Raw genomic sequence first — 23,638 nt, forward strand, 5'->3', positions numbered from 1 at the left:
TGGTGATCTACTTTTGAAAATGAGCAGATGAAAATCACCCTAGGGATCACAACCGTCTGATCTCATTATGTATGGAGTCTTCATGAGTCAGGGACCAACTCAAGAGCAGTTAACAACAACAGAGAGCCTTTATAGAATACTTTTTAAATATTTAATATTTTAAAAATGCTTCTAAGATCATTATACTAATAAAAAGATACTACTAACTTTTTAGATGACTCTTAATGTATGCATCTTAGGTACAGTGATGAGCCCTAACAAAATACTATGTCAAATGCAAATAAAATCAACCTTGAACAAATTGTCCATTTTGAGGATATCAAAAGAAGACAAGACAAGACAAATATTTCACTAGAGGGTTTTCTTTTCATTATTTATGGTCTTTTGTTATCTTTTTTTTTTTTTTTTAACAAAAGGTTTGTTAATTGAGTTGTTGTTGTTGTTGTGTGTATGTTGGTATATATTCACTTGGCAGGGTGGAATTAAATAGGAATTAAAAGAATACCTTTTTGAAACTAGAGATGACATCAAAATTTGTTTATGTCAGAGTAATAAGTGACTTGTTCTCTATCCTATTTATATGTTGTACACTTCTTCTGACACACAGACCTGTTATACCTCAGGGTACCTGAGTTGACTGTAATCAAAGTCTGTGCACATGTCTTGGCCTGGGAGCCTCGTTTTCCTGACAGTCAGCATGATCTGAGGGGCACCAGAAGTCACTGGAGTTAAATGGCACTCCATGTGATGGAATAAGACACTTCTATCAGTTCATGTCAATGGGGAAAAAATAAGTTCCAACATTCAGAGGAGAGTCCAATACAGTAGTACATGAGCCAGATTTCACATCTTGGGCCAGACATTTGAAATTCTGAGTACTATTAAAATGCTGAAAACAAATGAGGTAGAGAGAAAGACTCCATTGCTCTATTTACATTGATATTGGCTTCCACATACTTATTGGTGCCTCTACTGGAACAGGTTTAAAGTAGCTCTAGATTCTTCATGCTTTGGAGTTTGGGAATAGCATGAAAAATTGAAATCTGCTGGTGAAGGTAATACTAAAATTTAATTTTAGTGAAGGTATTAAGTCATCGCACCTTCAATGATGCTTTTATCATAATAGTTAACAAACAATGTAACAGACTTGTTTACATTTCAGCTTTTAGTTTTTTCTGTATACTTTCTAAAGTTCTTGGCTAGATCTTATTGAATTATCAGGAAGGATAGATTTGTACTCCTACCTTGTCTACTATGACCAACTATTTTCTATATATTTGCAAAATGGGTAGCTTCTACACAGGTTGAAACAGAAGAACCACTCTTTTTTCTTTTTCTTTTTTTTTAATTTAATGTGGGTGCATCATCCTGGGTTGAGTGGTCTGTGTATACATCTTGTTAATCATTAGGCTGAGAGCCCGCCCCTGGGGGTGCGTTTTATTCCAGGCACAGAATGTATTTCAGGGCCATAGTATTGGGGGTCTCACCAGATTTCATCTGACCAGTAATTCTGGTCACTATTGAGTTTTTGGATTTTCTTCCACGTTTTCCTTCCCACTCTATCCAGGATCTTCAGATTTGATCCTTTTCTGAGTGGTTGGCATTAGTAGCCAGGCACCATCTAGTTCTGGCCTTGAGGGCCATCGTGTCCTAGGGCTGATTGCTTCTAAATGCCCTTTTGTTTTGTTTTGGTTTTGTTTTTGTTTTGCATTCTTCTTCACTTCTGATGCTAGGAGACCGTTAGCTGCATCTTAGATAGCCGCTTGAAAGCTTTAAAGATCCCAGTCACTACTCACCAATGTAGGATGTGGAGCAAAGCTTTTATGTATTTTGTTGTGCCAATTGAAACTGGTGTCCCCCAGTACTATGGTCCTGAGACAGTAGATCTATTGGATCTCTCTCCCATAGTGTCTGGTTGTCTGTGAGAGATTACTCTGTGTCTTTCTTCTATTGTTTCTGTAAGGACTGCAGGTATTTTGTATCACTGGTGTCTGTGCAAGATTAGTCTCAGCTGAATCTATCCTTGGTCTAGAGTATATTTCTGTTCACTGACCCCCGTCTGATCATCTCAGGTGTTTATGTGCTTATCTGAATAACCTAGTGTTTGGTGTTAATGGCAATGCAGTATTGTAGAGACACTGGTTGGTAATAGCATCTGTCGTCTATCTATTATGTGCACAATTCGGTGTCCTCCTATTTCTTAATGTTATCATAATGGAGAAGAACCACTCTTAATTCTCACAGAACTATGTGACCATTCACATTCACAGAGTTAGTACAAAACCCTCAGTCCTAAACAGTAGTAAAAATACTTTATGAATAAAAATATTTTTAATCATTTATAAACTGGCATGTTCATAGACTAATTGTTTACTGAAGTAAAAGTGCTACAGGTACCCTAAACCAGTTATCCAAAAACATAAACATAAACACACACACATACACACACTTTTTCTCTCCCCATTAGTTCCAAGGCAAGGAACTAATGCAATTCTGAATCACTCAAGAATCCCGTTTAAAAGAAATACCCCCACACTGTTGCCTCTAGACAGTCTGATTCAATGTTTGAGCCCAAGAATCTGCATTTTAATAAGTACCCCTTCCCTCTCCCTTTACCTACCTCCTACTGAAACCTTTCACCCCACCCTCACCCTAAGGTGGGGAATGGAGGGTCCATGTACTACACTTTGAAAATCACTGCCTAAGGTATGAAAAGAAGAATTGGAGATCCCTGTGATCAGTTCTATAAGCAAGAGATCATTCACATCCTCCTCATCCTCTTTCTACAACCCCCAGGTGAGTTGAGTCTAAACCAGCTTATACTAACTTAACACCATTAAAGATCCAATACACACTTCCTCTAAAGCAAGAGATGATAAAAGTGTTCACTTACAGGATGTTTAGAGGTTTAAAGTACAGCCTTGAAGGCTGCTTAAGGGCAGCATCAGGCTTATAGATAATGAATGTACAAGATAGTGACACTGTCCAGCAAGTATACGATTCTGCCATGCTCTGATCCAGGCAAAACAAGCAGCTACTGAGGCCAAACCATGACAAGGGCTATTTTTGTCTGTGACATTGGAGGGTTTATTCAAGAACAGTTCTTTGTGCCAGGATTTCCACCGTACAGCTGCAAAGGTCTCTTAGTCCTTGGTTCATCTGCTGTTTAAACTTCCTGGGATCACAGCTTATACACAAGCTCTGTTAGCTGGGGTCTAAACCCCTTGTCCCTATTTCTACTGGTTCACAGACTTTTAACAGTGTCACTTTGTAGTAACTGTAAGTTATCTAAGTAGCAACTCTTTGACAAGAATTATGAATTGAGGGTCAAAATCATTTTCCTTATATTTCACATAGTTCACAAGTGAGGATTAAATGACATAATAACCTTAAAAGCACTCTGCATACTAAGACACCATGAGAATACTGGAAATTATTAAACAGTATGTAGCAGAAAGGACTCAAATTGTAAATATCCAACTAAGAAGGTTACTCTAATACAGAAGTCAATCAACAGACTATCCTCTTCCAGAAAAGCTCCTGTGTGCATTTGGCTTTCTCCATCCCTAATCTGGAAGTATAAACAGTATACAGTATATACTATGTGTACTGGATTTCTGTGAGCCATGGCAAAAAAAAAAAAAAAAAACAGAAGATAAAATTGTTTTGTGTTCATTTCAGCAATAACAGACTGTAATGCCATGGAGTGTTTCCAGTGCAGGGCATCTCATCAGACCTCAATGTGTCACTGTGTCCTGCCTTTCTCTGGTTGTTTCCCACTATTCATTTTGACATTTGGTGGATTATGTTTTCAGGTTCTTTCATCAATTTAAAATTAAAATTCCTGTGAAATATTAATGAAATAATGTTTTAAAAAAAGAAAAATGTTTCTACTATACTGCAACATTTTAATGCCTCATTAAAATCATTAGCAATGCTAATACTAAAGAACTTACTTCATCGTTCAAGGAGCCAAAAAATAAATCATAATAAAATGTTTGTTAATGTTACATCTGGAAAAATAAATTATGCAATTCTTTTCTATACGGGTTTTATGTAGTCTAGTGATGATACACTAAGGTCACACTATTTGGTACATGCAACTAGTTCTATCTTTGCAAACTTATCTTATCTTGTATTATTTTATAATACCCATTAAACATCCAGAATATTGTTTGTGTTTTTCATTTATCAGAAAAATATAAGGTTTGCCTATCAACCAGCCAGGGCTCTCATGGAACTCAGGTTGCAAACAATGACATGCTCCACTGACCTGAATGACTTACAAAAGCCATTTATATTCAGTACTCTCACTTATGCTATCTTTAAAAATGAGTAAGAGACATATATTAATAGCAAGAAACTAGTAGGATGATTGCATCACTACTCATCTCCAGACTTACTGTAGCACTTCATTCTCCATCAGTTGAACTGACATGGGAATGTAAATGTCGTATATAATAGTCATATAAAATTTTACTACATGAGAAACCAAGGCAAGGGTGACAGTTTCCCTCTTTTTGTTGACCAACTTTTATTCAGAAAGCAAAGGTGCTTAATGACATGGCAAAGTTCTAGCTGGTTTGTTATCTAAAGAACCCTCTCATCATCTGATAGGTAAATAGGGGAAAAAGTGCTCTCTTAAATAAATCCACATATCTGGAGAGGGCTGCACAATACAATATAACTTCTGCAAACGGGCAGATTCAGAAATCTTGAGAACTTTTTTACCTCTCAGAATAACCTGATGTGTAGTCTTGTAGGTTGAGTTAAAGATTAAAATAACAACAACAACAAAAAAAAAAAATCAGTGGTTGCTAGAGGCTTAGAGGTAGGGAAAAGGGATGGATTCGTGGAGAACAGGGCATTTTTAGGGCAGTGAAACTATTCTGTGAGATAATGTAATGGTGGATGTATGACTGTGCAGTTGCTAAAACCCATAAGGCTATACAACACAAACTGTGAGCCCTAATATACACTGTGGACTTTAGTGATACTTTAATGTATCAATATTGGTACATCAATTGTATCAAATGAGCCACAGGAATGGAAGATGTTGATAACAGGACAGTATTCAGGGATAAAGCAGAAATAGGGGAACTTGGCATTTTCTGTATAATTTTTCTATAAACCTGAAACTGCTATAAAAAATAAAGTCTATTAAAAAATAAACAAATGAAACAAAAACGCCACCCATAAAAATGCTCCCATACCTCCCTAGATAAAAATAAGCCTTGGGAACCTAGGCAAATCCTCTCTCAGCCACAGCTATTTGGTGCTCATTCTGTTGAAAATTAATACTTGCTAAATAATGTGATTTTCACTTAGGCCTGATTTCTCTCAGGCTCTCCATCATGGGCTGTACTGTTTGAATCTTTCTTTAGTGAAGAATATTAACCATGGATTTATATATTTTCTCACAGAAGATATACAAATGCCTATTATTATTTACTTTTAATACTTACCATTATTACTCTAATCATTACATGATTAACAGATGATTGTTCTCATTCAATGGGGAGAATTACAGGAGTTGGGGGGCAGTTGCTTACAAATGAAACCAGAATAAATTATATGTAAAATGCAACACCCCTCAAGAAGGGGGGAAATGATTATATTTTACTATTTCATGAGGAGCCCTAACAGTACAGTGGTTAAGCACTTGGTTGCTAACCTAAAGGTTAGCAGTTCAAACTCACCAGAAGTTCCATGGAAGAAAGATGTAGCAGTCTGCTTTCACAAAGACTACAGCCTTGGAAATCCTATGGGACATTGCTACTCTGTCCTACAGGGTTGCTATGAGTCAGAAGTCAACTGGACAACAATAGGTTTATGTCATGTAATATGTAGTATTATATTACAAATGTTGCTTATTTTTACATTAGTATATCTAAGCCATAGTTTTGAAATTTTATATTAGCATAGCTAAGCCATTTTAAAATACATATATAATCCTAGATTCTTAAAACCCAAGGACTTAAAGGCATTAGTCTAGATCAGAACACTTAGTTTGACACGTTTTATTTCAATTATCATTTGATTTAGATAGATAGCTAATTAAGAGTGTTTTAAACTACATATTTAAAATATTTGGGAAATAGGCAAGCTTCTAAAATGATAAAATCATTTGTTAAAAACTTCAACTACATCTTCCTTAGCCATCCGTCCCTTCAGAGAGCAAATTAATTATTCCAATTTAGTAAGCAACAAAAGAAATAGTCGACAAAGGGTGAAATATGAGCATCAACGGTAAGTTTTGAATTTATCCTATTTATCTTGAATGTAAGAACTCATGACCCACTAAAACTCAGTTCACAGTGTTTTATGAAAAATAATAGCTGAAATTGAATGTCTTAATTTACATTTAATGCAATTAAGAATGGTTTAAATTAAGACTGATGAACAGCACTCACAGATGTCAGTCAGTTTCATCAGAATAAATTGAAGTCAGTGTCAATGAATGCACCACTGATAAATCCCACTTTACATAAAATTAATAAAAATAAGGAAATATAATCCTTAACTAATTGCAAAATGGTCTGAAATTCCCCTAAAATTTTTGGGGGTGGGGTGTGGGGTGGAAACTCATGAAACAGAGAACTACGGTGTTAGTTGGAAAAGTTTGGTTTTTTTTTTTTAATAGCCTGATAATACCCAAAGTGATTCTATCTAATGTCTTAGTAAAACAGAACTAAATTATTAAAGGATACAAACTTCTACACCAAAGTATACAATTATTCGTGATGGGAGGGGAAAAAAAAGGAAGAAGAGAAATTAGAATAACATTTATCAAATAAACACGTTTGGCAGAACTTTAAAGTGACTGCATTTCCACATTTCCTCAGCCACTTGTAAGCCTAATACTGGGCCCATATCTTGCTTTACAGGGCTTTACCCAGTTTTCCCTAGAAATGATGGTCTCCTTAAATATTTTTATGCCAAACTAGGATGACTGCAGAGTCGACTGCTAACTGGGTTCTTAGCTTGCAGACAGCACTCTCTTCCTTCCATGGTAGACCCTGAAGCTTTGTAGAGCAGATGTTGCTGCTTTTGAACCTAATAGAAACTTTATGGACCATTTTTCACTCCCTCTTCCAGGAGCAAATGTCAACCATAGTTTTGATCAAAACCTGAATTCTTGGCTCAAGTACTAATTGCTGTTAATGTGTTTAAGTCCCAATTCTCAGGGAAAGGGAGAAAAGTGGCTTTTCAATGGTAGAAATTAGGTTAATATTTGCATTCTTAGTGACTGAATAAACAAGAAAAATGCTAGGCTTTTGAGCCACACAATTATGCAAACAACTATGGAAGGGCTAAAAACCAAGTTTCTCTAGGCTTAGTGGGTTAGTGTCATTGGGATGAAATAAATACTAAAATTTCAGAGTATGGAAAACTGTCAAGGAAGATAGGCTGAAAAGGGGTGAGAACATTCACTTTATAAGCATAGCTTAATAATAATAACAACCAGTATTCCTATTACTCCTTGACAGAACTATAGAACTAATAATGGACTTCCATTGTAAGATCCATAAATTCTTTTAATGTTCACAGTAACTATAATGTAGATACAATTCTACCCATTTCAAGATGAATGAAGTACTCAGAAATTAAGAGACACAGGTAGAAGAGGTAATACTGTAATACTGAAATGTGAATCCAGGTCCTTTGACTTCAAATTTTATGTTCTTTTTTTTTTTCTTCCCAAACATGTGTCCACTCTAGTTTTGTGAATTAATGGCAATAAATAAGTTGTCACAAGTATTTAGTAATTGTAGCTGCTTCACAAAGCTGTAATTCTAAAAAATCTTACCAGTTCAAAGGAGTTTTCTTTCTTTGTTTAATGTTATGGATTCTTTTTTTCTTTTTTCACTTTTTTATTGTGATTTGGATGAAAGTTTACAGAGAAAATTGGTTTTCCATTCAACAATTCATACACATTTTGCTTTGTGATATTGACAGCAATACCCACAATGTAACAGCACTCTTTCCACTTCCTCCCCATGTTTACCTTTTCCATTTGTCCTTCTTTCCTATCACTTCCTGTTTCTGGGCATTATCCCTGGGCAAACCCTGCCTTTCATATAGTTGATTATTCTAAGGACTATACACATCCCTGGTGTTACTGTTCACCTTATAAAACCAAAAAACAAACTCAATGTTATCGAGTCGGATCCAACTCATAGTGACCCCTTTTTGGGTTTCTGAGGCAGTATCACTACAGTAATAGATTGCCCAAACTTCCTTTCAAGGAGTGGCCAGTGGGTTTGAACTGCCAGCCTTCTGGTTAGCAGTCAAATGCCTGTCTATTGTCTGGCCAAAAGTAGAGCCACAGGGGTGAGTTCAGTTCCAGGCTGGAAGGGTGTCTAAGTGCCATAGACTCAGGAGTTCCATGAGTCTCTATCACATTAGCAAGCTTGGTCTTTTTATTATTTTGAATTTTCTTCCACATTTTTTTCCCACACAATCCAGGATCTCCTATTGTGATCCCCTTTAGAACTAGTCAGCTGTGATAGCCAGGCACCAGTTCTTCTGCTCACAGGGTCATGAAGGCTGAGGTTTGTGTGGCCCATTAGTCCTCTGGACTAATTGTTCCTTTGCATCTTTGATTTTCTTCACTCTTCTGGGCAGAGACTAATAGTTGCACCATAGATAGCTTCTCACAGCTTTTAAAACCCCAGTCACATATATTGTGGACTTTTCATCTAATTTGGAACTCCTAGTTTCTAATAAATGAGGAGTTCTGGTGGTGCAATGGTGAAGGCCAACCAAAAGGTCAGTGGTTTGAACTTACGAGCTGCTCCATGGAAGAAAGATGAGGCAATCTGCTTCTATAAGGATTTACAGCCTTGAAAATCCACTGAGGTCACCATGAGTTAGAATTGACTTGACGGCACTAAGTTTGGTTTGTTGTTGTTTTAGGTGCCATTGTGTTGGCTCCAACTCAAAGCTACCCAACAGAATGAAACAGTGCCCACACCTGTTCCATCCTTACAATTCTTGCTATGCTTCAGCCTACTGTTGCAACCATTGTGTGAATCCATCTTATTGAGAGTCTTCCCATTTTTTGCCGATTCTCTACTTTACCAAGCATGGTATACTTCTCCAGGGAATGGTCCCTTGTAACAACATGACCAAAGGAGGTGAGACAAAGTTTGGTCATTCTTGATTCTAAAGACCATTCCAGTGCACTTCTTCCAAAACAGATTTGTTCATTCTTCTGGAAGTCCATGGTATTTTCAGTATTCTTCACAAACACCACAATTCAAAGGCATCAACTCTTCTTCAGCCTTCCTTATTCACTGTCCAGTTTTCACAAGCATAAAAGGCGATTGAAAATACCATGGCTTGGGTCAGGTGCACTTTAGTTTTAAAAGTGACAACTTTGCTTCTCAACACTTGAAAGAAGTCTTTTGCAGATTTCCCATTGCAATACAATGTCTGATCTCCTGACTGCTGCTTCCATGGATGTTGATTGTGGATGCAAGTGAAATGAAATCTCTGACAGCTTTAATTTTTTCTGTTTATCATGTTGTTGCTTGTTGGTTCAGTTGTGAGGATTTTGGGAGTTTTTTGTGTTGTGGTATAATCCATTCTGAAGACTGTAATCTTTGATTTTCATCAATAGTTTTTGATCATCATCAGTAAGTGCTTCAAGTCATCCTCATTTTCAGCAAGCAAGCTTGTGTCATCTGCACTTTGCAGGTTGTTAACAGTTCTTCTTCCAATCCTAATGCCCTATTCTTCTTCATATAGTCCAGCTTCTCAGATTATTTGCTCGGCATATAATAGGTGTGAATCCAGGTTGTATCCTTTCACCACTTGAATAAGTGTGGTGTAAGGATACAACCTGGATGCACACCTTTCTTCATTTTAAACCATGCAGTATCCCCTTGTTCTGTTCACAGCCTCTAGGTCTATGTACAGGCTCCCCATGAGAAAAATTAAGTATCCTGGAATTCCCATTCTTCACAACATTATCCATCATTTGTTATGCTCCACACTATCAAATGCCTGTGCATAGTCAATAAAACCCAGGTAGACATCTTTCTGGTATTCTTTGCTTTCAGCCAAGACCCATCTGACATCAGCAATGATATCCCTCATTCCACGTCCTCTTCTGAATCCAGCTTGAATTTCTTGAAGTTCCCTGTCAATATACTGTTGCAACCATTTTGTAAATTATTTTCAGTAAGATTTTACTCATGTGTGACATTAATGATATGCTTCAATAATTTCTACATTCTGTTGGAACACCTTTCCTTGGAACGGGCACAAATATCAATCTCTTCCAGCCAATTGGCCAAGTAGCTGTCTTCCAAATGTCTTGGCATAAACAAGGAAGCACCTCTAGCGCTGCATCCATTTGTTGAAACATCTCAATGGGTATTCCATCAATTCCTAGAGCCTCATTTTTCACCTGTTCCTTCAGTGCAGGTTGGACTTCTTCCTTCAATACCATTGGTTCTTGATCATATGCTACTTCCTGAAATAGTTGGACACTGACCAATTCAAGTTTGGTTTGGTTAGTATTTAATAAGTTGTACTGAATGATTTAGGAAATGGTTAGGTGAAAATAAATAAATAAGAAGAAAGCCCAAAGAAGAGTTGCTGCTTTTAGAGTTGTGGTGTTGGCAAAGAAGACTGAAAATACCATGGACTGCCAGAAGAACTAACAGATCTGTCCCAGAAGTGCAGCTGGAATGCCCCATGGAGGCGAGAATGACCAGACTTGTTTCACCTACTTTGGTCATGTTGTTAGAAGGGACCACTCCCTAGAGATGGGTATCATGCTTGGTAAAGTGGAGAGTCAGTGAAAAAGGGCAAGGCCCTCAACGAGATGGATTGACATAGTGGCTGTAACGATGGGCTCAGGTATAGCAAGGATTGTGAGGCTGATGCAGGACCAGGCAGTGTTTCCTTCTGTTTTACACAGGGTCACTATGAGTCAGAGCCAACTCAACAGCACCTAACAACAACAGAATGATACGGAGATATTTACCAGTGACATTTTTTACCTAAACATTTCCTAATTTCCTGACTAAATGAAAACATGACCAGTGTTAAGAAGAGTAAGTAAGAGGCAGTCATCAAAAGTTTTAAAAATTTTACCTATCAAGAAACATCTTCCCCACTATCCTGATATTTTACCATTTTAGAAATAACTATTTGAATCAAGGCAATGTTTCTTAGTTTCATTAAATAATTCCTCAATCGAATTACTTGGCATTTATTTGGCCAAAATTGGCAACTAAGCTTTTAAGTAACCATGGTATTTGATTTTCATAGAGTATTTCATTCCATCAATCCAGTCCTAAAGTCCTAAAGTCATGTATAAAACAGAATCTCTGCTGTGTGCAGAAAGGAGTGTGGAGCTCCTATGTGTTTCCTATGCTTTATCTTCCACTCTACTAATCATCCTCTCCTATCACACCAATCAAACCAGAAACGATTTACTTACTGTGTAGCCATACTTGGTGCCACAGAGACACCATTCAGACATATCACTCTCCTCAGTCAAAGGTCTTTTCCTGTCCAGGATAAAGCAGTTTTCACTACTTTTGCCCAGCTACCTGCATGGCATAGGGGGTCCAGAAACTAATGGGGATCTTAAAAGACTAAACCAGGCATAAACCGAGTACTACACATGTCTATTACTACTGAAAGATTTGATGAAACTTTCAGAACATTTCCAGAATACTCATAGGTCCCACTCAATACAGTAATTGTAAGTAACTCTGTCCCTATCTCTAAACATGCAGAAAGGACTCACAGAAGAATCAATATGCAGCTTATCCCAAGTTGCTAACTTTGGTAGATCTTCCAAACCTAACAGATTGGTAGACCAAGTAACTCTTTATACAGCCTCCTACTTCTTTCCAAATGCTAAGGAAGTTTTCTACCTGCAGGTACAGAATTCCAACTACAGCTCTGTGATAGTTAAGGTGTGTCAGCTTGGTTGGGCCATGATTCTCAGTGGTTTAGCAGTTATGATGTTGTCATCCCTCATGATGAGATGTGATATAATGTAATCACCTCCATGATAAGATCTACTATAAGGAACTCATCAGTTGAAAGGGAATTTCCTCAGGGGTGTGGCTTGCTTCTAATATATATTGATATCCTGGCAAAGCTTCCTGGCTTTTAACTCAATCTGGATCCTATATCTGGCTCATCATCATCTGACCTCCAGTTCTTAGACTTGAGCAATACAGTAGCCTGCTGTATTGCCTACTGATCTTGGGACTGGTGCCTTTGCAGCCTGTGAATCAAATGCCTGCCATCTTATCTGTCAATCTTGGATTCATGTGAGTCAGGAAAAGCCTCCAGCCTGATGTCTGATCTATGAACTTGAGACTTGCCAGCGTCTACAACAGCATGAGTTATTTCCTTAAGATAAATATCTCTCCAATATCTCTCCCTTTCCCTTATCTCTCTCCTTCTTCTCCTGTGTGTGTGTGTGTGTGTGCGTGTGTATATATGTTATTGTTGTTATGTGCCATCAAGTTGAACCCAACTCATAGTGACCCCTCCTTGGGTTTCCCAGGTAGTATCACTATGGAAGTAGATTGCCCCATCTTCCTTCCGAGGAGTGGCTGGTGGGTTTGAAGCTCCACCCTTCTGGTTAGCAGTCAAGTGCCTTAGGCACTATGCTACCAGAGCTCCTGTACATACATATATAGATATAGATATAGATATAGATCACTGGTTTTGCTTCTCTACAGAACCCAGCCTAAGACAAGCTCTTAATACCTGCCCAGCACTGACTCCAAAGTTAAGAAGTACATCTCATCAGTTTTACAGGACAGGGGAGGACGTAAAGGTATAGAGGATTAACAGAGACTGATTTCATAAATTTCCATCAGAACTAGATGCAAGCCAGGCAGCATCAAACACGCTATTTCTCCTTCCCAATAACTTGGCCTCAACACCTCTCTAAGCAGCATTTGAACAAATTTATGGGCAGACACTGTAAGCTCTGCTAATTGGCCCAATTTCCATACCTAACACCACAGGTAATTTTTCTAAGAGAAAGAACGTTGGCCTCATTATTGCTTGCTTCCCTCAACTACTCCTCATCCCACCCCAACTAAGAAGATACTTTGCAACAAAGTTACTGTTCAATCAAAATCTCTGTGTGGACAGTAATTGTGATTAGCAAACTGGTGTCTGATCTCACCACCTCTTCATCCACCCCAAACTCCTAGAAGCACATTAGCTATGGAGCCAGCAGTCAAGAAGGGAGGAGGTCAGACTTTGTAAGCGTTCAGCATGGGTGACATAAAAGCCAATAAACACTGTAGGTTTTTATGTACATTTTTTCATTTGACTTTAAAGGATCATTACTCAATGTTATTTCTCATAGTGAAGAATCTCAGGCTAATGCTTTGACTTGATTTTAAAGACAGATTTTTTTTTTCCTGCTGGTATAAATAGTATGGACACAGTAAAAGTACTTGAAAGAGCCTAATGAACCATTTCTTACACCCCATTACTTTTAGTCTGATATGACTGAGAGTGCAGGCACTAATTATCCTCTCTTTCACAGACACCGACATAGATCTACAGTAGGTCTTAAAACACAATTTTCCATACAACACTTCCTTGCAGAATACACTCCTGTATTTTTTTTTCTTTTTGCAATTTAAAATAGAAAGGCCAAGTTCTTATTTTCCTGTAAATTAAAAGGGGGGGTATATACAATTAATGATACCTCTTAATTGCCAAAGACCAAACAAAGCTACATACTGCTGGAAATGAAGATTTTTAAAAAATAATAATAAATAAAAATAAAAAATCACATTTAATAATGGTCTGAAATGTATTTAGGAAACTAAAAAACAAAACTTATTTTCTACTAGGATGTATGAATGATTTTACTACAGTGAACCTTATTTATCATATGTTGTTGTTGTTGTTATGTACCGTCAAATCAGACCTGACTCATAGCGACCCCTCCTTGGGTTTCTGAGGCAGTATCACTGCGGAAGTAGATTGCCCCATAGGTAAGGAAAAAGGTTTAAAAATGTATCAAGTCTACAAAATCCTTGATCCCATGAAGTGACAAAGCTCTAGCTACCTTATCTCCTATCTCACATCTCTTTATCGCTTCCTATTTCTATCCTGTAAGGATTGGTGGTGCAATTGTTAAGCATCTGGCTGCTAACCAAAAGGCTGGTGGTTCAAACCCACCAGCAGCTCCATGGGATAAAAGACCTGGCAATCTGTCAAGAATATAGCCTAGGGAATCTTACAGGACAGTTCCACTCTGTCTTACAGGGTCGCTATAAGTTGGAATCGACCCAATAGCACCTAACAACAGGGTTCTGTTCTTAGTCCTTTTTCCTTCTCAGACCTTGCATTTTTCCTTGAGTATTCCACATACAGCACAACTCAACATGATCTCAAACCTTGTTCCTGGATTTCTCTCCTCTAATTCTTATTTTGGTGAATGGAACTACTATCAGACCAATTAACCATGCCAGAAATTTGAGAGTTGTATTAAAAATATTTTTTAAATTGTTCTTGTGGTTAGAAGCAACAAAAATCGACTCCAGATTGTTGTTGTTGTTGTTATGTGCCATCGAGTCGGCCCCGACTCATAGCGACCCCTCCTTGGGTTTCCAAGGCATATCACTATGGAGGTAGATTGCCCCATCTTCCTTCCGAGGAGTGGCTGGTGGGTTTGAACCTCCAGCCTTCTGGTTAGCAGTCAAGTGCCTTAGGCACTACACTACCAGAGCGCCTAGATAGCACCATAATAATATTGAGAGAATCGGGTATTTCACGGAATCAAAGGAAGAATTAACATTGAAAGTAAAAGAACCAGGGCATCTCTGAGGATTTCAGAAGGAAACCTGGATCTTTTCTCCAGGATCTACCCACAAACATAACTATATTTTAAGCTTCTTTCTTCTTTTTTTTATTGTGATTTGGGTGAAGGTTTACAGAGCAAATTTACTTTCCATACAGCAGTTTACATATACTTTGTCTCATGACATTGACCACAGTTTACCACAATGCAACAGCTCCCCTCCCACATCCTCCCCATAGTTACCTCTTCCCTGTATCCATCCCTCCATGTATTCCTGCCCCCTGAGCTATCTCCCTGTGCATAAGCAGCCCTTCTTTCTCCCATGATTGTTCTCTCCAAGGAGTGTATCTACTTGAAGTAAATGTTCAACTCATATACCTGTCTATTTTAAGCTTCTTTCATATTCTCAGAGAAAAAATTCTATTGTCCTAGTTTGAGTCATGCATTATTTGTACATGTATCAAAAATTGGAAGAGAACCATATAACCAACAACGGATCTGTACAAGAATATAAAAAGATTACCTGCAAATTAATCCATACACACACCTCCCAACCAAATAAACAATAGAAAAATAAGCAAAGGGTATAAGCTATTTCCGAAATAGGAAATAAGTAGTGTCAATAAACATGAAAGTGGCCCAATCTCAGTCATAATGAAAACAAAAAAAAGAAAGAAAAACACAAATTAATAAAAGAATGAGATCCTTTCAGTCTAATCAGAATTGGAAAAATTATTAAGTTAATAAAACTAGCTATTGTTAAGAATGGTGGGAGTATAAAATCATGCAAACACTTCAGAAGGCAATTTGGAAATACTAAGTAAAGTTGCCATAACATCTGATAACCTAGAAATTCTGCTTTTAGGTGTTTGCCCTAGAGAAGCTTTGCACACATACACAAAGAGATATATACAAGAATGTACCTTGCATCACTGTTTGTAATAAAAGAGTAGAAGCAACATAATTATCCCTAAGGAGAGAAATAACTAAATAAGCTATTTTATTCATACAATAGGACATTATACAGTAATTCATACAATAGGACATTATACAGTAATGGCAGAATAGTATACAGCATTGAAAATAAATTAACTACAATGATCTGCATCAACACACAAATTAAAACAAACAAAAAAATGTTTTTATTATTGAAAGGAAAAAAAGAATCCTGAGAGGTCAACTTCCAGGATAATACTGTGAGGAGCTCTGCTAATTCACTCCCAAGTGAAATAGTTGAAAATTATTTTTTAAAAAATAGTAAAGCCTCTAAAATTAGACTTAAGGGGAAAAGCAAGTGCAGTATCTAGTCAAGTAAACCGTAAGAATTCAGTAAGGAAGTCATGAGTCTGTATTTGAACCACGAGTAGCACCTTCCTTCCACCTCCCAAATCAGCAAGGCAGAGATTCCAGTGCAGACTGAGGCAGGTGGGAACACAGGGCTCCCTCTCTTTCCAACTCAGAGAAGGGTTCTGGTGGCCCAGTGCCTAAGGTGTATGACTACTAACCAGAAGGCTGGTGGTTCAAACCCACCAGCCACTCCTCAGAAGGGCAATCTATTTCTGTCCACAGTGATACCACCTCAGAAACCTAAGGAGGGGTCAACTATGAGTTAGATCCGACTCAACGCCAGTGCACTGCATTTTGCATTGCTGGAGGAGCAGGACTTCACCATTTCTCATCCTATCTCAAACTACTCTTTGCTGAAGCCGAGTCCTTAGAAAGTACAGTCAAGAGGTGGGGCTCCTTTCTTCAACCCAACCTCATATGTGGAACAGAAGCCCTACTTTAGGTATAGCATGCTGAGATTACTAGGGCCCCATTACCCTTGCCTTGTTGTTGTTGTTGTTATTTGCCCTCGAGTCGGCCCCGACTCATAGCGACCCCTCCTTGGGTTTCCGAGGTGCTATCACTACAGAAGTAGGATTGCCCAACCTTCCTTCCGAGGAGTGGCTGGTGGGTTTGAACCGCCAGCCTTCTGGTTAGCAGTCAAGTGCCTTAAGCACCATGCTACCAGAGCTCCCTACCCTTGCCTTATGAAGCCATAATTCCACACCAGGAAAGACAAGCCAAAAGAACCTCATGCTGCTGCCACCCCTTCACCAAGCTCTCAGCTCCTACAGTGGGTGTATCACTCAGAAAGAAATCTGACATTGTCCATACCCCAGCTCCAGAGCCCTGGGTCAGAGATTTTGCCTGGGATGAAAAGCAGGCCATAAAACAGATAGCTCCTAATCTCATTTCAAAGGAAGTGAAGGCATTTGCAACAGCGTATGGAGAAGCTCAAACCAAAGGGACTCTTAAGAACAGAGGCGTTTATGGTTAAAAGCAACTGAGAGGAGATTTACCGATTTAATGAAGATACAGCCTAGACTGTAGGCTAGCTAGTTTGCAAGAGAAAATTGGGGAGTAACCATAGGTGAAAGGGGCCCTCTTGGGATCAGACCAAGTATCAAACACTGTCCTCTGAAACAATTCCTTCAAAGGAGCCACAATTTTATTTTATAAATTTGAAGAGCAATTAATGCCCCAGGGCAATGCTGAAAACAGAGCTAGCAGCCTGCAATTAATTAGTGGATTTTAACACCATTGGGGAAATCTGCTGCAAAGCACCTAAGAGTTTAAAAAAACAAAGAACTCACTTTGATAGCTAAAGTGCTCTATATCCAGGCCTCAGTCACCTCATTGTTAGTTGTTGTTGTTATGTGCCCTGAGTCAGACCTGACTCATAGCAACCCCCCCTTGGGTTTCCGAGGCAGTATCACTACGGAAGTAGATTGCCCAACCTTCCTTCCGAGGAGTGGCTGGTGGGTTTGAACCACCAGCCTTCTGGTTAGCAGTCAAGTGCCTTAGGCACTGCACCACCAGAGCTCCAGTCACCTCATATGCATGTGTAAATGGACAATATCAAAGGAAAATTCATTCATTTGAATTGTAGTGTTGTGGTAAAAAATAATGAATACCCTAGACTGCCACAACAAACAAATCTATTTTGAAGGAAGTACAGCCAGAATGCTCCTTAGAAGCAAAGATGGCAAAACTTTGTCTTGGTTAATTTGAACTCATCATCAGTAAACACCAATTGCTAGAAAAGGTTTTCCTGTAAAGCAAAAACAAGGGAAATCCTCCATGAGATGGACTGACACCGAGGCTACAACAATGGGCTCAAACATAACAACAATTGTGAGGCTGGCACAGGACCAGGCTATGTTTGGTTCTGTTATACGTAAGATTGTCATGAGTCAGAGCCAAGTCGACAACAATTAACAATAGCTGGATATGGCCAAAATCTCATGGCTGTTGAAATGATTTCAACTCACAGCAACCCTGTAGGTAAAGCAAAACTGTCCCAAAGGTTTCTAGGGTGGTAATCTTTACAGCCAGCGTGCTGGTGTTACAACGGTTAAGCTCTCAGCAGCGAACCAGAAGGTCAGCGGTTTGAATCCTCCAGTCGTGCCATGGGACAAAGATATGACAGTCTGCTTCCATAAGGATTTACAGTATTGGAAATCTTATGGGGCAGTTCTACTCTTTCCTCCAAGGTCACTCTGAGTCAGAATCGACTTGACAGCACTGGGTTTGGATTTTTGGTAATCATTATGGAAGCAGACTGCCACATCTTTCTTACATGGAAAAGCTGGTAGTTAGAATGGCCAACTTTTAGGTTAGCAACTGAGCACTTCATCACTGTACCACCAGGGCTCCTTCAGGTATGGCCAGGGAATCTCTTACTCAGGGTGGTGTAAATGGTTAATGCATTCACTAATAACTGAAAGTTTAGAGGTGTGAATCTACGAAAAGACACCTCAGAAGAAAAGTGTGGTGATCTACTTCTCATCTGAAGCAAAGAATAGTAAAGAAAATTAAAGACTCATTGAAACAATTAGCCCAAGGTACTAACGGACCTCAGCCTTCACGACTCTCAGACCAGAACTAGATGGTACCCAAATACCACTGCCAACCACCTAGAAAGGGATCAAAATTGGGAGAAAATGTGGAATAAAACTCAATAACATAAAAAAGACCAGGACATGGTATTCATATAATGACAGACACACAGACCAATGTAATAGAATTGAGAACCCAGAAATAGATCATCGACCTATGGTCAGCTGATCTTTGACAAAGGGCCAAAATCCATTAAATGGGGAAAAGAATGCTTAATAAATGGTGCTGGCAAAACTGGATATCCAGGAAGATCTGGTAAGATGGCAGAATAGGCAGAAAAACTGCACAGATTCTCTTCAACAAAGAAAAGGGGAACCAATTAACACAGATACAGAAGATAATTCTGGACCCCTGAGCTTTGAAGGGAAGGATACAGAAGCGGACTAAATTCCAACTAGTAGAAGTATTTGCATGAAAACACCAAAAGTGGAGATACAAGCTGCTGTCTGGCAGCAATCCTGACAGCTTGGATATTGCCAAGTGGTGATAGGACCTCAGAATTAACCTAAATATCAGCCCTGCTAGCCAGAGACTGCATGGAGGACTACTCTGGTGGCTGGTGCATAAAAGGAGAAGCAGTGAAGAGGAAGGCAGGCTGAGCTATGGACTTTTGCCTGTCCAGAAGGCACAGCAATTCTGAATGTTTACATCCAACCATTTTGGATATTTAAAGTGACAGCATTCCCCCAGATTCCAAGAACTTAAGAACAGGTTCCACTTGCCAGGAACCACAAGGACATTCTGGATGCCAGCAATGGAAAGGTGCAATATTCCCCTTGTTACTCTTATACCCCACACCGTCTTGGTGAATGGAGGTATGGCCATCCCTCACTCCCATCCACCTTTTGGGCCAGCAGGAATTCCACCTGTTTGTGTGCTCGGATGGAGCCTGGGTGCCCTTGCCCTGCCCAGATTTTTTTTTTTTAATTTCAATTTGTTTTTGTCTCTTTTAAAATAATAATAGTAGTTACTATTACTACTATTTTTGTCCTTATTATTATTATTCTTTACTCTTCCCTTCCCAGGTTCTAGTTTTCAGCTTTTTCTCTCTTCCCTGTTTCTGATTCCAATTTTTTTCTTTCTCATACTTAACCCCATTCTTGTTTTTCTTTTTGCATTTTTTCCCATGTTTTTCTTTATTATTCTCCTACTCTTTTTTTCTCTTATTGTTCTCTCCCCAGATATTATGGGTTTGTTTTTTGTTTTTGCTTTTGTTTTTGCCTTTTACTTTTTTTGGTTATTGTTCCTATATGATTACACAGTGTGTTTTTTGTCCACTTGCTTTTTATTTTCTTGATGGTTATTCAATTGTTATTATTGTCTAACTGACTGGAAGATAACAACAGTGCCCACATGACACAAATACACCCTCACCTTCTGCAGCTTCATTTTCTGAGTGAGAGCCACCAAGAATTTCCTTCTCCACCAACTGGCCAATGATAAAGAACCACCAAGAAGAGCCTGACTCACCCTTAGCTGCTCTTCACAAACAGTTCACAGAGATCTAAATACAACAACGTCACAATGTCTCAGAGACAATAACTCATCACAGTCCACACAAAGAAGCAACATAAAGTGGTAGAAACAAGGGAGCAGAACACAGGCTCAGAACACATCCCTGAGTAAAAAGCAGCATTAGAATGCCCTGATAAGGAATTCAAAAAAATCATATTCAGGTATCTTCAAAGGATTGAGAGACAGATCAAGGAAAACACAGTCAAAACCCTAGAACACTTCTGGAAGAAAATACGAGAACAAAATGACAAAAAAAAAAAAAAAAGAAAGAAAAGAAAAATTAGAAATGATATAAAACCTCAGATAGAAATCCAGAAGATTAATATTAAATTTTCAGAAATAAACAACACATTGAAAGGCCAGAGGAGTAGAATTGAATCAATGGAAGAAAAAATTAATGAGATTGAAGACAAATAGCTGAATACTTCTTTGGAAAGGGATCAATCAGAAAAAAGATCAAAACAAAATGAAGAACGCCTAAGTTTCATGTGAGATACCATCAAAAGGAATAACCTACATGTCACTGGAATTCCAGAACAGGAAGAGAAAAAGAAAACCACTGAGAAAATTGTCCAAGATTTATTGGAAGAGAACTTCTCTGACATGATGAAGATGAAAATATATCCATTCCGGAAGTCCAACGAACCCCAAACAAGATACACCCCACAAAAAAAGAAAATCACCAAGACATATAATCATCAAACTCATCACAACTAAATACAAAGAAAAAAATCTTGAAAGCAGCACAGGAAACACAAAAAGTTACCTACAAAGGACAGCCAGTAAGAATAAGCTCTGATTTCTCAGCAGAAACCATGCAAATGAGAAGGCAATGGGATATATATACCTGAAAGAGAACAATTTCCAACCAAGAATTATATACCTGGCAAAACTGTCCCTCAAATATGATGGTGAAATTTGGAGTTTTCCAGATAAGCAGAAATTAAGGGAATTTGCTAAAACCAGACCAACCTTACAAAAGTTACTAAAGGGAGTCCTTTGAACAGAGAACCAATAATAGCAAACAACAACTGACCATTAACACACAAGATGGCATAACCCAGAAACCATAGCTATGGACATATCCAAAGTAAAATAAGCTTACAAGATTATAAACAGGGAACCAGAGACATCAATTGGCAAATGAGGGCAACTGCAAACCAAAAACAAGGGAAATATTGTATAGTTACAGAACTTCTAAATGGTGAGGAAGTCAAGAAACTTACAAGATAGAATGGACTGTTCTAAACTTGAAGAGAAAATTATAAATCACAGGGTAACCTCAAAGAAAAATGATAAACCTTCACATCACAATAAAAAAGAGGACAAGCACAAATATTTAGCAAATGGTAAAACAATAGCAACAAAGGAAATGATAACATGATTCATAAACATAATGAGCTCAGCACAGAAAATTATATGCAACAAAAATCAGCAGCAGCACACACACAAAAAAAATAACAAAATGACAGCAACCAATCACACTTGTCAATAATTACACAGAATTTTAAGGGATTAAATGCACTACTCAAGGGATGGAGAGTTGTAGACAGGGTAAGAAAACAAAACCCATCAATATACTGTCTAGAAGAGACACACCTGAGAGACAAAGACAAAAACAGACTAAAAATCAAAGGTTGGAAAAAGATATATCAAGCAAATGGCAACCAAAAAAGAGAAGGAATGGCAATATTAATTCTGATCAAATTGATTTTAAGACAAAAACCACCATATGAGACAAGGAAGAACATTATATAATGACTAAAGGATCAATTGAACATGAAGATATAACCATAATAAATATCTATGGACCCAATGAAAGTGCCCGAATATACATAAATCAGACTTTAAAAGAGTTGAAAATGCAAAGAGATGACTCCACAGTCATAGTGGAAGACTTTAATACACCACTTTCAATGAAAGATAGAACAACTGGAAAGAAACTCAACAAAGACTCAGAAGAGCTAAACAATACAATCCACCAACTTGACCTTATACACATGTACAGAGCACTTCAACCAGCAACAGCACAATATATTTTCTTTTCTAGTGCACGTGGAACATTTTCCATGATAGACCATATGTTAAGCCATAAAGTAAGCCTTAATAAATTGAAAAACATTGAAATACTACAAAGCATCTTCTCAGATCATAATGCTATCAAATTAGAAATCAAAAACAGGAAGATCAATGGAAAAAGAGCAGACACATGGAAACTGAACAACACCCTCCTTGAGAAAGACTGGGTAAGAGAAGAAATAAAACATAAAATTAAAAAAACTCCTTGAATCAAATGAGAATGAAACACAACATACCGAAATCTTTGGGACACAACAAAAGCAGTGATCATATGCCAATTTATAGCAATAAATGCACATATCAAAAAACAAGAAAGAGCCAAAATCAACACTTTAAATCAATATCTCCAACAATTTGAAAAAGAATAGCTGGAAAAGCCTACAGCCACCAGAAGAAAGGAAATAATAAAGATTCGAGCAGAAATCAATGAAACAGAAACGAGAAGACAACAGAAAAAATCAACAAGACCAGAAGTTAGTTTTTTGAAAAGATTAATAAAATTGACAAGCCATTTGTAAATTTAACAAAGGAAAAGAGGGAGAGAATACAAATAACATGAATAAGAAATAAAATGGGCAACATCACAACAGAACCAACTGAAATAAAAAGGATAATGTCAGGATACAATGAAGAACTGTACTCCAACAAATTGGAAAAGCTAGAAGAAGTGGACAGATTTCTAGACACACACCACTTACATAAACTAACACAGACTGATGAGGAAAAATTGAACAGAACCATAACAAAAGAAGAAATTGAACAGGTCATCAAAAAATTACCAACTAAAAAAAGTCCTGGCCCAGACGGTTTCAACAGAGAATTCTACAAAACATTCAGAGAAGAAATAATACCAATCCTACTCAAACTATTGCAAAACATAGAAAAGGATGGAATCCCCTTAATTCATTTTATGAAGCAAGCATAATCTTGATACCAAAACCAGGCAAAGACATCACTCAAAAGGAAAACTACAGACAAATATCCCTCATGAATACAGAGATGCAAAAATCTTCAACAAAATCCTAGCCAATAGACTCCAACAACATATCAAGAAAATTATTCGTTATGACCAAGTGGGGTTCATATCAAGTATGCAAGGATGGTTCAACATAAGAAAAACAATCAACATCATCCACCACATAAATAAAACAAAGGAAAAGAACCACATGACCATATCAATCCATGCAGAAAAGGGATGTGATAAAATCCAACACCCATTTCTGATCAAAACTCTCAGCAAAATAGGAATAGAAGGGACATTCCTCAACATAATAAAGGGCATCTATG

Source organism: Orycteropus afer, unplaced genomic scaffold (genome assembly GCF_000298275.1).
Source record: "Orycteropus afer afer isolate SDZICR_OR568_19922 unplaced genomic scaffold, OryAfe1.0 scaffold00107, whole genome shotgun sequence".
In the NCBI taxonomy this organism is placed as follows: domain Eukaryota; kingdom Metazoa; phylum Chordata; class Mammalia; order Tubulidentata; family Orycteropodidae; genus Orycteropus; species Orycteropus afer.